Source organism: Argentina silus (genome assembly GCF_951799395.1).
Source record: "Argentina silus genome assembly, chromosome: 4".
NCBI classification, from domain to species: domain Eukaryota; kingdom Metazoa; phylum Chordata; class Actinopteri; order Argentiniformes; family Argentinidae; genus Argentina; species Argentina silus.
In genome coordinates, this window is record NC_139658.1 from 16,965,455 (window position 1) to 16,979,477 (window position 14,023).

Sequence of the window (14,023 nt, forward strand, 5' to 3'; positions counted from 1 at the left end):
GTGTGTGTGTCTGTGTGTGTGTGTGTGTGTGTGTGTGTGTGTGTGTGTGTGTGTGTGTGTGTGTGTGTGTGTGTGTGTGTGTGTGTGTGTGTGTGTGTGTGTGTGTGTGTGTGTGTGTGTGTGTGTGTGTAATTAGGATGATTCTGGATCGGCTGCAGAGATGCTTTGAAGGTTTTCCTCTTTTATCCCCCTATGTTTTCTAGGGGGGGGGGGGGGGGGTTTGACACAAACATGTTAATGAGAGAACAGCCCAGTTTGATTGGCTGTGATGTGCAGTGTTCTTTAAAGAATAAAGCTATGTAATAGAAGCATGAGGTTTTGGTGTTCAGTAATTGATGCTACACCTTGACGCCAATTATTGTACCTTCAGCCATGTTTAATGCCAGGTACTCGCTCTCTCTCTCTCTCTCTCTCTCTCTCCCTCCCTCTCTGTCTCTCCCTCTCTCTCTCTCTCTCTCTACTACTACTACTGGGGCAGGCAAAGACCAAAACCTTGCGCCACCTGAATAGTTTCTTGCCCATGGCAGTGGGGCTCACAAACAAACTCACTCCCCCCCCACCCCACCCTGTCACACACACACACACACACACACACACAATGCACTGACAGTGTAATTTATAACTATTTAAAATTATCTCATTTAAAGTGTACATGCCCCATACCCATTTCACAGCCTCTAGCCTCATTGCCATTGTTTTATTGTTCTTTTTTGTACTTGATTTGTTATGCTATTTTGTTAATATTTTGCTATTTTGTAAATGTTTTGTTCATATTTGCTTATATATTGTTTTTTATATTGTTTTTTATGTCCCATGCACCAACCTCACCAAGTCAATTTCCTGTATGTGCAAATATACTTTGAGAGGGGAGCTGTGTGCTCTGTGGTAGAGGGAGAACTTTGGTTAGATGTGATCCGTTGAGGTAGAGGGATGGGGTAGGGGCTGTCTGTTTTTGTTTATCTGTTTTGTTTTCTGAGAAGGCAAGATAATTACACATGTAACATTAACTTAGTGTAAACTCAAGGTTTTTAAACTCTCTCTCTTTCTCTCTCTCTCTCTCTCTCTCTCTTTCTCTCTCTCTCTCTCTCTCTCTCTCTCTCTTTCTCTCTCTCTCTCTCTCTCTCTTTCTCTCTCTCTCTCTCTCTCTCTCTCTCTCTCTCTTTCTCTCTCTCTCTCTCTCTCTCTCTCTCTCTCTCTCTTTCTCTCTCTCTCTCTCTCTCTCTCTCTCTCTCTCTCTCTCTCTCTCTTCTCTCTCTCTCTCTCTCTCTCTCTCTCTCTCTCTCTTTCTCTCTCTCTCTCTCTCTCTCTTTCTCTTTCTCTCCCTCTGTTCTCGGTGGTGTCATGTGTCTCTCTCGGGTGAAGCCTGAGAGTCTACCTGCACCCCTTTGATCCCTTCTTCTCCCCTTCCCCACCCACCTCACTCCTCTCCTCCCTCGCACCTGCCTCTCCCTCCATCCTCTGCATCGCTTCCATCCCCTCTGGGCCATATGGGAGTCAGGCTTAGCTATAATGCCCCCCTTGTGCCGGCCTGTTGGTTGGGAAGCCTGGGAATAGATTTGAGTCCTCCCTCCACTCTGTGACACCTGCCCAGGCATACCTGTATGCAAGACAATCCCTAAGAATGTCCAGGCGGGTCTGAGGGTCTGTTGTTCTGACTAGTTCTAATGCCGTTCCCAGACCCTGCTTCAGGCCGAGGGCCAGTGCTATGGGAGTATTAGCTTATCACCAACACAGACACAGAAAGGCAGAAATACATTTTTATAGGAAATGATTTGGGGCCCCTGTGCTTTTGGTTACATACCTAGGCATTGTGTAGGAATTGTGTTAAATCATTGAGAAGGAAAAAGCAGGAGAGGGCGGGAGGGATGGAGAGAGAGAGAGGGAGAAAGAGAGAGAGAGGGAGAGAGAGAGAGAGACAGAGAGAGAGACAGAGAGAGAGACTGTCTCCTCCCCAGGATGCTGTCAGGTTTATAAATAACCGTAATCAATGGCTCAGCTGGCTCTGTCCTCAGCACTAATTGCTTTAAGTGCTTAAAAACCAACTCAGGGGCTTTTGGAGAGGGGGTGTGCTGTTGAGCTGCCATTGTGTTTTGGTTTGGTTTTGTTTGTTTCTAACAACGTGTTTTTGAGGGTGATGTGATGAGCAGCTTTGTATTGTGTTTGTTTGGACTTCATGAGACAGCGCTCATCATATCTTAGTGTCACATCGATTGAAAGATGATTTTTTTTTGAAGATGATGATTTTTTTCTTCTTCATGTAATCAACTGCTCATCACGTCCTTGATGAGTTGATTCTCTCAGCCCATCAGTACCCATCACCACCTTCAGTAGCATTCTGCTAGGCCAAGCAGCATTCAGTAGCATTCTGCTAGGCCAAGCAGCATTCAGTAGCATTCTGCTAGGCCAAGTAGCATTCAGTAGCATTCTGCTAGGCCAAGTAGCATTCAGTAGCATTCTGCTAGACCAAGTAGCATTCAGTAGCATTCTGCTAGGCCAAGTAGCATTCAGTAGCATTCTGCTAGACCAAGTAGCATTCAGTAGCATTCTGCTAGACCAAGTAGCATTCAGTAGCATTCTGCTAGACCAAGTAGCATTCAGTAGCATTCTGCTAGGCCAAGTCGCATTCAGTAGCATTCTGCTAGGCCAAGTAGCATTCAGTAGCATTCTGCTAGGCCAAGTAGCATTCAGTAGCATTCGCTCACCCAAGTATCTACAGAACCTAGCCCTGCTAGCAGGGCAGCTAATGGTTGGTGGCTACTGAACACAATTCTGTTTCCAGAACCATTACTCTGCAGCCAGCCTCACACATCCACTTTTCCCTGTTTCACACTCTCTTTGTCTGAATTTAGGGAGATGCCTGACACATCAACTGCATGGTCTGTTCAGTAGAAGTTAAGAAGCCTAAGGTCTGTGTCTGAACATAGTGGTTCACCAAACTCAACTTGTTTGATGAGTAACTTTGTCAGATAAATGTAGCCTTGTGTTGTCTCCTAGAACTAAGAACTGGGCTTTAGATCAGTGAGCTTATGTGATCTCGGAAAAGGCTTCTTAGTCTCTGAGAACATCAAAGTCTCATGGAAAGTTTTTTATTTATCTATGTTTTTCACAATGTGCACCATAAATAGAGAGAGAGAGGAAAGGAGGGGATTGGGGGCAAAACGCAGCAATAAAAATGATGTATGAGACGTCAGTCAGTGATTGGTTCGATACATCACTCTCTGAGCGACCCTCTCTCTCTCTCACACACACACACACACACACACACACACACACACACGCACACACACACACACACACACACAGTTATAATGAACTACACGTTACACAGTTCCTCTCTGCCTGATGAAATAAGGGCTGCCCGTCTGTGCAAATACAACAAAGCTTTATTGCACTATATTAGCTCCATCAGAATACTCACTAAACACACACACACACACACACACACACACACACACACACACACACACACACACACACACACACACACACACACACACACACACACACACACACAGTTCCAAAAGCAGAGAGGTGTAGACTTGGAGTATCACTACACTACAACTAAATGGGATAACTGAGTCTGGATGACTAAGTTGATTGATGTGTCTGTTGGTGGTTATTTGTGCTTCTTCACAGAAAGTGGATCTTATTAAAGTTTGGAGGTTTGGAGGCAAGCGTGTCACTTCACCATCATGGCATGATGGAGAGTTCATGTTATGCCGCAATGCAACTTTATTATGCCTAAGCCTTAATGACAAAAAGTTGTGACCATTGCTAAGACTACTCATTGAGCGTATGAATCTCCCTCCCTCCCTCCCTCCCTCCCTCCCTCCCTCCGCCCTATGTGCGTGCGTGCGTGCGTGCGTGTTTTGGGAAGGGGGAGGGGGACAGTAAGGGTCTGTGTGAATGCTAATATAGGGACAGATCATTTTCACTATGACAGACACACTCATTCTGACATTTAAATGGCACCCGTCCTGACAGGGTCAGAGGGGAGGGAGAGCTCTGACAGTGACATCACTCGACCCCTGATCACCAGTCCCTATACAAACGCACACACACACACACAGACACACACACACACATACACACACACACACACACACACACACACACACACACACACACACACACACACACACACACACACACACACACACACACAAACACAAACACACACAAAGACCTCTGCCATCTAAACCTTATCCAGGGATCCATTTCCCTCTGGCATTCTGAATAATAGCAGGGAAGCGAACAGAAAAACGTATCCTATAGAGAACACTAGTATAGAATCTGGATGAGAATTGAGCATCAAATCAACTTTGTTTTCCAAAGACACTCTTTTCCTAGATCTGACATTGTGGACTCTTGCTGTCTGTCATTAGACAATGGTGGGTGGAGGTCACAATCACCTACAGCTTTAGCCAATCAAGACAGCAGCCCAGTTGTAAATCTCAAAATGATTGTATATCTGATAGATATGTGGCATCTTAGTCATCTGTCTGAGTGAGGTGTTTAACAGTGGTCTACTGGGGAACATAATGGCTTTGTAATTACTGAGGTAAACACGCAGAGCAGCTCGATACAGTGAACCCTATGCTCTCTACAGGACACACACTCACACACACATTTTCGCTCGCTAAATCTGACTGAGTGATGGCTTTGCTGTTTTTTTGAGTCGAAAAAAGCAATTAACGAATGCGAGGAGAGAGCAGGCACGATGTACACTGGGATTGTTTATTTGTTTAGAGACGCAGTCAATAGTGTGTGTGTGTGTGTGTGTGTGTGTGCGTGCGTGTGCGTGCATGCGTGTGTGTGTGTGTGTGTGTGCGTGAGCATGTGTGTCTGTGCGTGTGTGCGTGTGTGTCTGCGTGTGTGTTTAGGGAGAGTAAGTTGAGAGAGGTGGCAGAGAGAAAGGCTGGAGGAGGGAGATGGAGAGAAATGGTGAGATTGAGAATGTGAGGGAGAAGGAGGGGGGCAGGGAGAGTACAGGAGGAATCATCATTCATCTCTTTTTCTGTGTAACCTTGACCTACCTGTCCTCTGTGCTCCTGTGGTAGCCGCTGTCACAGCGATGATCACACACACTGACACACACACAGGGATGATGAGCTCTGTGGAGGAAGCCATTCATAACTACACACACTACAGGACAGCTCTCTCTCTGTCTCTCTCTCTCTCTCTCACACACACACACACACACACAAACACACACACACGCACGCACATGCACGCACGCACACACACACACACACACACACACACACACACACACACATATACCCCCCCCCCCCCCCCCCCCCCACACACACACACACACACACACACACACACACACATAGGGAGCACACTCTCACTATGATATACTTATAGGGCTAGGGCAGACCCTCTATACTTACAGAGTATCATTGTTCATGTACATTTGACATCTCTGTACAGCTTTACTAACTCGGGCTCTGAACCAACAGTGAGACGGGTAGCCTGAAATAGCCTGAAAAGAGCTGTAGGCAAATGCTGAACATCAGTCAACACAGAGATTGTCGAGTCTTTAGTTCCTCCAATGAGATTCTGGAAACTTCGATTCCACAACTGAGATCCTAGTATCTTTTATTCCACAGTCTTGTGAGGTTCAGATGCAGTGTTTTGAGTGTGTCTCAAATTAGCCTTTTCAGGGGGTTTTCAACCTCTACTTACTTCACCTCAACTATCCCCCTTTTTCAGCTTATTGACAAATCACTCAGTGCTTACGGTACAGTAATCAGTCACAGTATTGATCATTGGGTCTGATTTAGAAAATAATTGGATTCTCCCTTTTGTACAGCAAAGTGACAAGGCGTAGCTAGTCACACTATATAAATATCACCCCTCAAATACCCCAGAGTGCTCTTCCTACTCCTCAGAGCAGCTTTGATCCCTGTATGGTGCTATTCAGAGTTAATAACAACCATGCAGTCCCGATTATAACACAGTTCCAGGTCAGCTTTAGATGAGTGTGTGATCCTTTAGTTCCAGTGGACTCATCCAAGGCTGACACCTAGTGGCTACACCAACTCAACATTCTTCCATGTTAGCAGATCTTAAGGGATTGGATGAGTGTAAGAAATATGAATCCACATTGGGATGCTACTTCCATATAGTTTGCACCTGTCAGATCAGATCTGCAAACAGTGAATGAGGGGAAGAGGTTGCTTCTGTCCTTATACGGGGGGTTAGCTAAGTCTGATTAAACTTGAACCGTTTGGAGAAAGAGAGAGAGGAGAGAGAGAGAGAGAGAGAGAGAGAGAGAGAGAGAGGAGAGAGAGAGAGAAAGTAATGGTAAAGCCTTGCAGTTCAATAATAGCAATGTGTTCAATCAGAAGTATTAATCAGAAAAGGCAACCACTGAGGGCTGTTTCCTGTACTATTCACAGGGTTAGAGGAGCTGAACTGTATACTCCATATATATACCTCAATATCTATCTGTTTTTTGTATCCGTGTCAGAGAGCTATTCTGCCCTCTCTTTCACCCCGATAAACAAAAACAATCCCTCTCTCTCTCTCTCCCTCTCTATTTTTCGCTCCCTCTCTATCTCTCTCCCTCCGCCCCCGTCCCTCTTTGATCCGCCCCTGCAGCAGCACTGGGGAAGATGACAGAGACAGAGGGAGGGAGAGAGATGACGGCTCCTCAACAAGCGTGAAGAGAGGGAGAAAGAGGAGAGAAGAGAGGGAAAAGAGGAGAGGATTTCTGAGACTCTCATCATGGGGAGAGACATGTGTGGCATCAAACAGTCCTAGTGCTGGGTTAAACACCACACATCCAGCAGAATACAAACACACACACACACACATACACACACACACACACACACACACACACACACACACAGACTCATATGGGAGAGCATATGGGGTGATAGTTGAATATTAATAGTGTTCTTATTTACAATTCAAGCCAAAGGACTGTCAGCATATCTCTGTTCGGGGAAAGAGTGGAGATTTGTAGAGACTACACTGTGCTTGCAGCCCACACACACACACACACACAGACACACACACAGAGGGAGAGAGGGTGTCCTGGATTAAGCAACAGACATTTAAAATCACCTAAAGGAGAGGGACTCCTGTAATATATACCGTAATGATCTGTTTTTATTAAAGCAGGGGCATCTAGAAGGAGTGTTAGGGGGTCAGACCCCTGAAAGACAAACAAACAGATGGATGATCTTCTGTGGGCAGACAGAGTGATGGACTGAAACAATGCTTGGTCAGACACAGATGGAGAGATAACTCCTGCTTTCCTATCCTCCTCTTCTCAGCTCAATTCCCATCCCTCCATCCCTACGCAGTCTCAGAGACAGATGGAGTGATAACTCTTCTCCCCCGCTCCACTTTCATGCACGTTCATACACATTCACACGCTTTGGTTAGATTTTGATTGATTCCTCTATTATTTGTGATTTCAGATAGTTTCCCGGGTCTAACCCTCAAACTACCAACTATTTTGCATACATTGATTAACACTAAAAACATTTAAAAAGCCACAATACTTTTTTTTTCATAATCATTTATAACAACAGAAAATGATTTTTTATTTTTTATTTTACAATTTACACACCTAAATACTTCAAAAGATAAAACCAAAAGGAGTGAATGGGGCCCAAAATGTGGTCCAAGGTTCCGAAATGGGGTCCAAGGGCCCGAATTGGGGTCTCAGGGTTCAAAATGGGGTCCAAGCGCTGAAAATGGGGTCCAAGGGCCCAAAATGGGGTCCAAGATTTCACATGCCCCAATTGTTTAAAATCACTTGAAACTATTTGTATGACACAGGCTAGTTGTACATGCCAAAATGTAAAGTTAATCAAGACATTATTTTTTCGCCTCCCATAACCTGAATTGGGAGAATTGAGTTTTTACACCCTAAAATTCCCATCTGGGGTCTGGATATTCTGCCTCTACGGATTCTGTGTGGCCTGGCCTGGGTATCAGACACACTACCATGATCCTCTTCTCTCCGCCTGTGGAGTGGCCATGGCAGATTAGTGCTGGCAGAGATACTGTCGGACTGGCTGGTGGATGCACTTTATCTGTGTGTGTGTGTGTGTGTGTGTGTGTGTGTGTGTGTGTGTGTGTGTGTGTGTGTGTGTGTGTGTGTGTGTGTACAGGAGGATAAATGCTTGGGTTTACAAAAAGGGTGACAGCGACAGTTTACTATGTCTGTCGGATTTTCAGGGAAGAGGGTTCACTTACTGGTGATTGTGGCCCGTAGACAACCCCAAAATACACTGGAACACACACACACACACACACACACACACACACACACACATACACTTATACACACACACCAATACACTAAAACACACTCACGTGTAGTCTATGCAAAACCTGGTAGAAGCCAAATATGAATTGAAACAAAGGCAGTGCGGTGCAGCTTTACTAAACGTCCTATAGTTGAACTCCTGATACTGAGATTCACACTTTACCAGGGGGAGTCTGATCAAACACACGCTAATTCCCTACTGCTCCTACCGTCTCTGTCCACACACGCACATACACACACTCACACACACACATACGCACACACGCGCATGTACACACTCGTTAGCATATGGGGGTGATAGTTGAATATTAATGGTGTACTTATTTACAATTCAAGCCGAAGGACTGTCAGCATATCTCTGTTCGGGGAAAGAGTGGGGATTTGTAGAGCATAGTTTCCACTGAAGCTGTCGTGTTAGGATAGTCTTGTATCACTGAAAATAAGGACACGTCAATTAACTGAATTAACATGACTTTAAGTTTCATATTGTGTACAACTGCAGTTTTTAAGTGAGTGTTTGTCTTCTGCAAGGCATAGGAAAGTCTCACTGTGTTCGTTTCATTTGTGGCTAAGGATTTGGTTGTATTACACAAACATACATGCATTGTGGTGTGTTAAAGGCAGTCAGGAGGTGCTGTGTGAATGGAATGGCCTATCAGAGGGTAGGTGTAGTGTTGCCTATTACAATCACAGGGCTTAAGCCTGCTCTGAGAAACCTCACATTGGTGCTCGTCTGATGCTTTGAGGCAAATTGAGGACAAACGATTAATCCAACCAGAAAACCCACAAATCTGATCATGTGAGCTAAGTTTCAATCCGCCAATGAGCAAATGAACTCACCCAGCTGCACCAAATAAACATGTATTTAGAGTAAAAATCTAGACAGGCATTCATCAGCCATTGCAGTGCTTATTAGACAGAATTAGAAACGCAGCAGCATATAAAACAAATTACAGTTAAGTTCTACAAAAAAAACAATGTATCTAATCAGCTAATGGAATGACAAATGATTAATCAAATCACGTAGAGTCATTATTGATCAGGCAAGAATGATATGGTCATCAAAAAAAGCTCCACAGAATATTCCTGTGTAGTCGTGCATCAAAGTGTCAAAACACAAGGCTCTATCCAGTGGCATGCCTTTAAATCCTACCTGATGGTGGACGTTAAGCAGGCTCAGGCCTGGTTTGTACTTGGATGAGAGACTGCCTGGGAATACCAGATGTTCATTAGCAGCCTGCTGATACACACTGCTGATACATACAGTATTCAAGTACTTTCTTCAGATCCTGGAAGACAGGTGTGAGACTGCATTCCAATACCTCACTTCCATCCACTTTTCCTCTATGTGTCCATATATTTTTGTGAGTTCATCACTGCTTTAAAATGACTGGGCATGTAAATCCAAGGTATTGAAAACGTGTTTTATCATCTTATAATAGTTAATAGGGTTTGTGTGTGTGTGTGTGTGTGTGTGTGTGTGTGTGTGTGTGTGTGTGTGTGTGTGTGTGTGTGTGTGTGTGTGTGTGTGCGTGTGTGTGTGTGTGTCAACCCCCACTGTAGGATTGCAGGTGTTGCTAGTCTGTTAATGGCCCATCTGAAGTCATTATCAGGGGCCTGATTTGGCTCCTGACTCTGGCATGATCAGAAAAACCCAGAGAGCCATAAAACCTGCCAGATCTGTGTGTGTGTGTGTGTGTGTGTGTGTGTGTGTGTGTGTGTGTGTGTGTGTGTGTGTATGTGTGCGTGTGTGTGTGTGTGTGCATGCGTGTACAGGGATGATATTATTATGGCAAATTGAGTTTGACACTCAGGTCATATTCAGTTAGGTTCCTTGTAGAGTTGTAGTTAAGCAGTAACTCAAACATCTAGCATAAATTTAGATCAAAGAGCCCACACTAATGAAGTTTAATATGGATTTGGTTGAGTAAATTAGACCTAATAAACAGTCCATAAGAATCAATAAGAAGCATCGATCTATATCAAACTACTGAGATAGAGAATGTCAGAATTACAGAGCTGTAAAACATGCATTCCATCTGAAGATTATATTAAATTGTAAAATCTAAATAAAAGAGAAACAGCACACTGCAGATGAGTCCACTTATCCACTACATCTTCCCCAGCGACTCATCTAGCACGAGCACAGAGAAAGCAAGGGATGTAACAGAGAAAGTGAGGGATGAAAAAACAACCTCTTTGCCAGAGGACATGTAGGATGTCTTTGAATGGGAAATTCAGCCATGGAAGATCATTTAGCCGTGCTTCATGTTCTCCCTCTCTCTGTCCTCAGAGTACCAGGAGGACATTCCCAGAAGAGCTCACATTCACAAACAGAGAGGATTAAAAGAAACACTCCACACAAACTGTCATATCAAACGTCTACATACGTACTCACCCTGTCAAAATTAACTTTTGGCCAGAGGGCATCACCTACAATTATGATGACTGGAAAGATGTTCATACCCCATATAACAGAGTTATCAGCTATCGCATTACAGGCCTTGAAGGCCACATCACTGCTGGTTTAAATGTTGCCCTTCTCATCAGGGACTGATTTAGTTGAGGTTAGTGAACATAATGGTCTATCAATGACAATTATTGATCAATTAACTACCACGGTGATAATAAAACCATCAGTGCAAACTGAGGCCCTTGGGGCTACAAACTCTAATAGCCCTGCTGTCTCAGTTGTAGGACGTATGACAGTGAAATACAGTTTTTTCCGATGGCAGTCTTGCACTGCCCTCTTGTGGTTCAATAGTGGATAATTAATACGATATCTTTGAATCTCTTCTGAGTGCAGCTCGATAGTCTTCATATGTCTCCTTTCTTCGGCTTCTCCCTTTCATCCTCACTGCAGTGAAAGCGCTGGACTGGTGAAAGGACATACTTGGTAGGCATCACCCATCATAGTGCTCAAACTGTGTTTTCAGATCAGTGCAAACTAAAGAAAGGAAACACGATGCGGAAGCCAGCCTATTGATATGCGTTCTTAGATTTCAGATCCTGGCAAAAGACCCAAACAGGCATTGAGAAAACTCAATTAAATGAATCATTTTAAAATCATGATATCAATATCACACATTACTAAAATGTATGTCTTGATAGTGTAAGGCTGTGGGTTATCCAAAGGTCCCCAAGATGATGTACAAACAGCAGACAATGTGACGTTAGTGCGCTGACACCCCAAACTTTAATAATGTGGCTATTACATAACTTTCAGGGGATAAAATAGATAAAAGGGGGAGAGGGAATGGGGACAACTCCACATGCTACATATTTGCACCCAGACTCAATCTTCCACCCACTAACCCATCAGTTCAAGTACCAGAGCTAATGAATTCACTACCCACAATACAGGTGTACTGGGTACATAATCAACAGGTCTCACAATAGGTTAGGCAGGTCACCAGATGTCATGTGTGCGTGTAGTATCAAATTGATACCACTAGAGGGCAGTACAACACACACAGAGAGATACACAGATGATTAAGCAGATCTACAATTATCTTTTAGATCAATTTTGGCCCCTAGCCACTTCCTTTGCCTCCCAGTCCAGGGAAAGGCAGCCCCAGTCCGTGGAAGCTGCACTGTCCACTGGTTTTCTTCTCTCTCTGATGATTGAATCCATGAATATCATTAATTTGGTCTGAGGGTTGCACACACCTCGAATTTGAAGTTGACATGGACTGGTTGGTTATCCCTGCCCTAGCCCTTCCCCCACACTATATTGCTGCTGTCTTGTTTGGCAAGACAACAACAAGTTGGCTTTAGCAGAAACAGACCCAGGGTAACATGCCAACGTTTCCTTTAATGTGTGAGCTTCCCAGGCACTGAAGCTTTGACTACGGCTACGGCTACGGACAGATGATGAACCATGGATATAGAGGAGAGGAAAAAACTCTCTCACCTGGTTCCCATAGCAACATGCCTGCTCCTCACTCCGGCATCGTCCCTGAGTAAAAAGGCAGAGCTCTGTCTGATCTGACAGAGAGAGAGAAAGCATGTATTTTTAAAGCGGTTTCATTTCATGTGTCTACAAACCACAGGTCTCACAGTGCTCCTTCCCGAGCTTTCATTCCCACCATGGCAGAATTCACATACATGCACAGAATGTTGTGTGTTATTCACTAGTGTTGTATTATGAGCCATGCTTGGTTTGAGCTTTAATATTTGCTGGTTTGTTGTGTACTAGTTTACCATTAGAATGCAATGTTTGGTATGTCAAAATGGAGGACGGTTGGCCAAATGATTGTCTTTGCCCATGATTGTGAACTGATCTTGACAGGTCTTCATCTGGCTACTGGGTTATACTGCAGCATCAATTCTGCAGCATTGCAGCTCAATATTCCATTCTGTGACACTTCAAATTGCAATTGGCACTGCAAAGTGCTTGTTTCAAACTGAGAATGACTGACTGACACACACACACACTGCTCTGAGAGCACCTCCCCCTCCGAATAAGTATGAAGCACAACCTACAATTTTAGCAAGGCGGGCCATGACTTACCACACATGGGGGTGACTTTAAATTAAGCCAGCCTAAAAAACAAAGGTCACTTCCACTCTGAGTTTCATACAGAGCTTTCACAATGTGATGTGAGTTCTTGAAATATCATCACTGTTAGTCACTGGTGGTCCAGAATCAAACTAACTTGATTGCATTTTGAATTCTACCTCATTGGTGCTAATTCATGACCAGGTTTGATGAATGACTGATAACTTAAAAGGCCTCAATGATTTTATTTACACTTTTGGAACAATTCAGGAAAATTGTTAAAAAATGAGATCAATAGAATATGTGGGAGAGACCAAAATGCACACATTTGAGAAACATAAAACATCTGGAGTTATTAAAATGTTTATGATCAACATGATTTTAGCACTCCAGCATGAACAAACACAAATAAATCAAATCAAACTTCATACACAGATGCAATACAAGGTGGAGGGGAGAACACTTTGTTGTTGTGCCCCTTTAACTGGGAGGATAAATAAAACAGAGGGAGTAAATAAAAACAAAGGAAAATAATAAAATTATTACAGCCATGGTAGTTCAAACAATAAAAAACAACAATCACCAAGAATATCCTTGTCAATCATTAAAGACAATTCATTCTTTAGTAATGATGTTCATTTGTAAGCTGCTAATTGTGAGCATGGGATGTTGTCCCTGAGTCATCATCCGTGTAATTATATCCTAGTCATTTAAGAACCTGTTATTGGTGGTCACAGTTATTCCCTCTTCCATGAAAACATCTCTCTGTCTGTTCAACATGTGTGCATTCCCGAGAGAGATTCATTCATATTCTAATTCTAATAATCTCTATTGAAATGAATTACAGTACATTATCATTATCAGTACACAGGATGGGCTGTACATGGCTGTAATATGAAAGTAATTTAGGCCAAAACAAACAATACAAGAAAATGAAGGCCAGATGGAATGGATGAATGGGATTTTGGCCTTGAACATCCACAGCAATCAATCTTTGACTAGTAATCATGCTTTGCTCTGAGATGGGTAGGAAGGGTAGGCCGACATACACATCCTCTAAAAACATTGTAGTGCAACTCGCCGATTCATCGTAAGAAGCTCTTTGCCTCTAAAGAATATTGAATGACAGACACAATATACCACCACAACTGTATGAGGTATTGATAGGGTTGATAGAGAAACCTGGCAATGTTCTAATCATGACACCGCTCTTTATCATATAA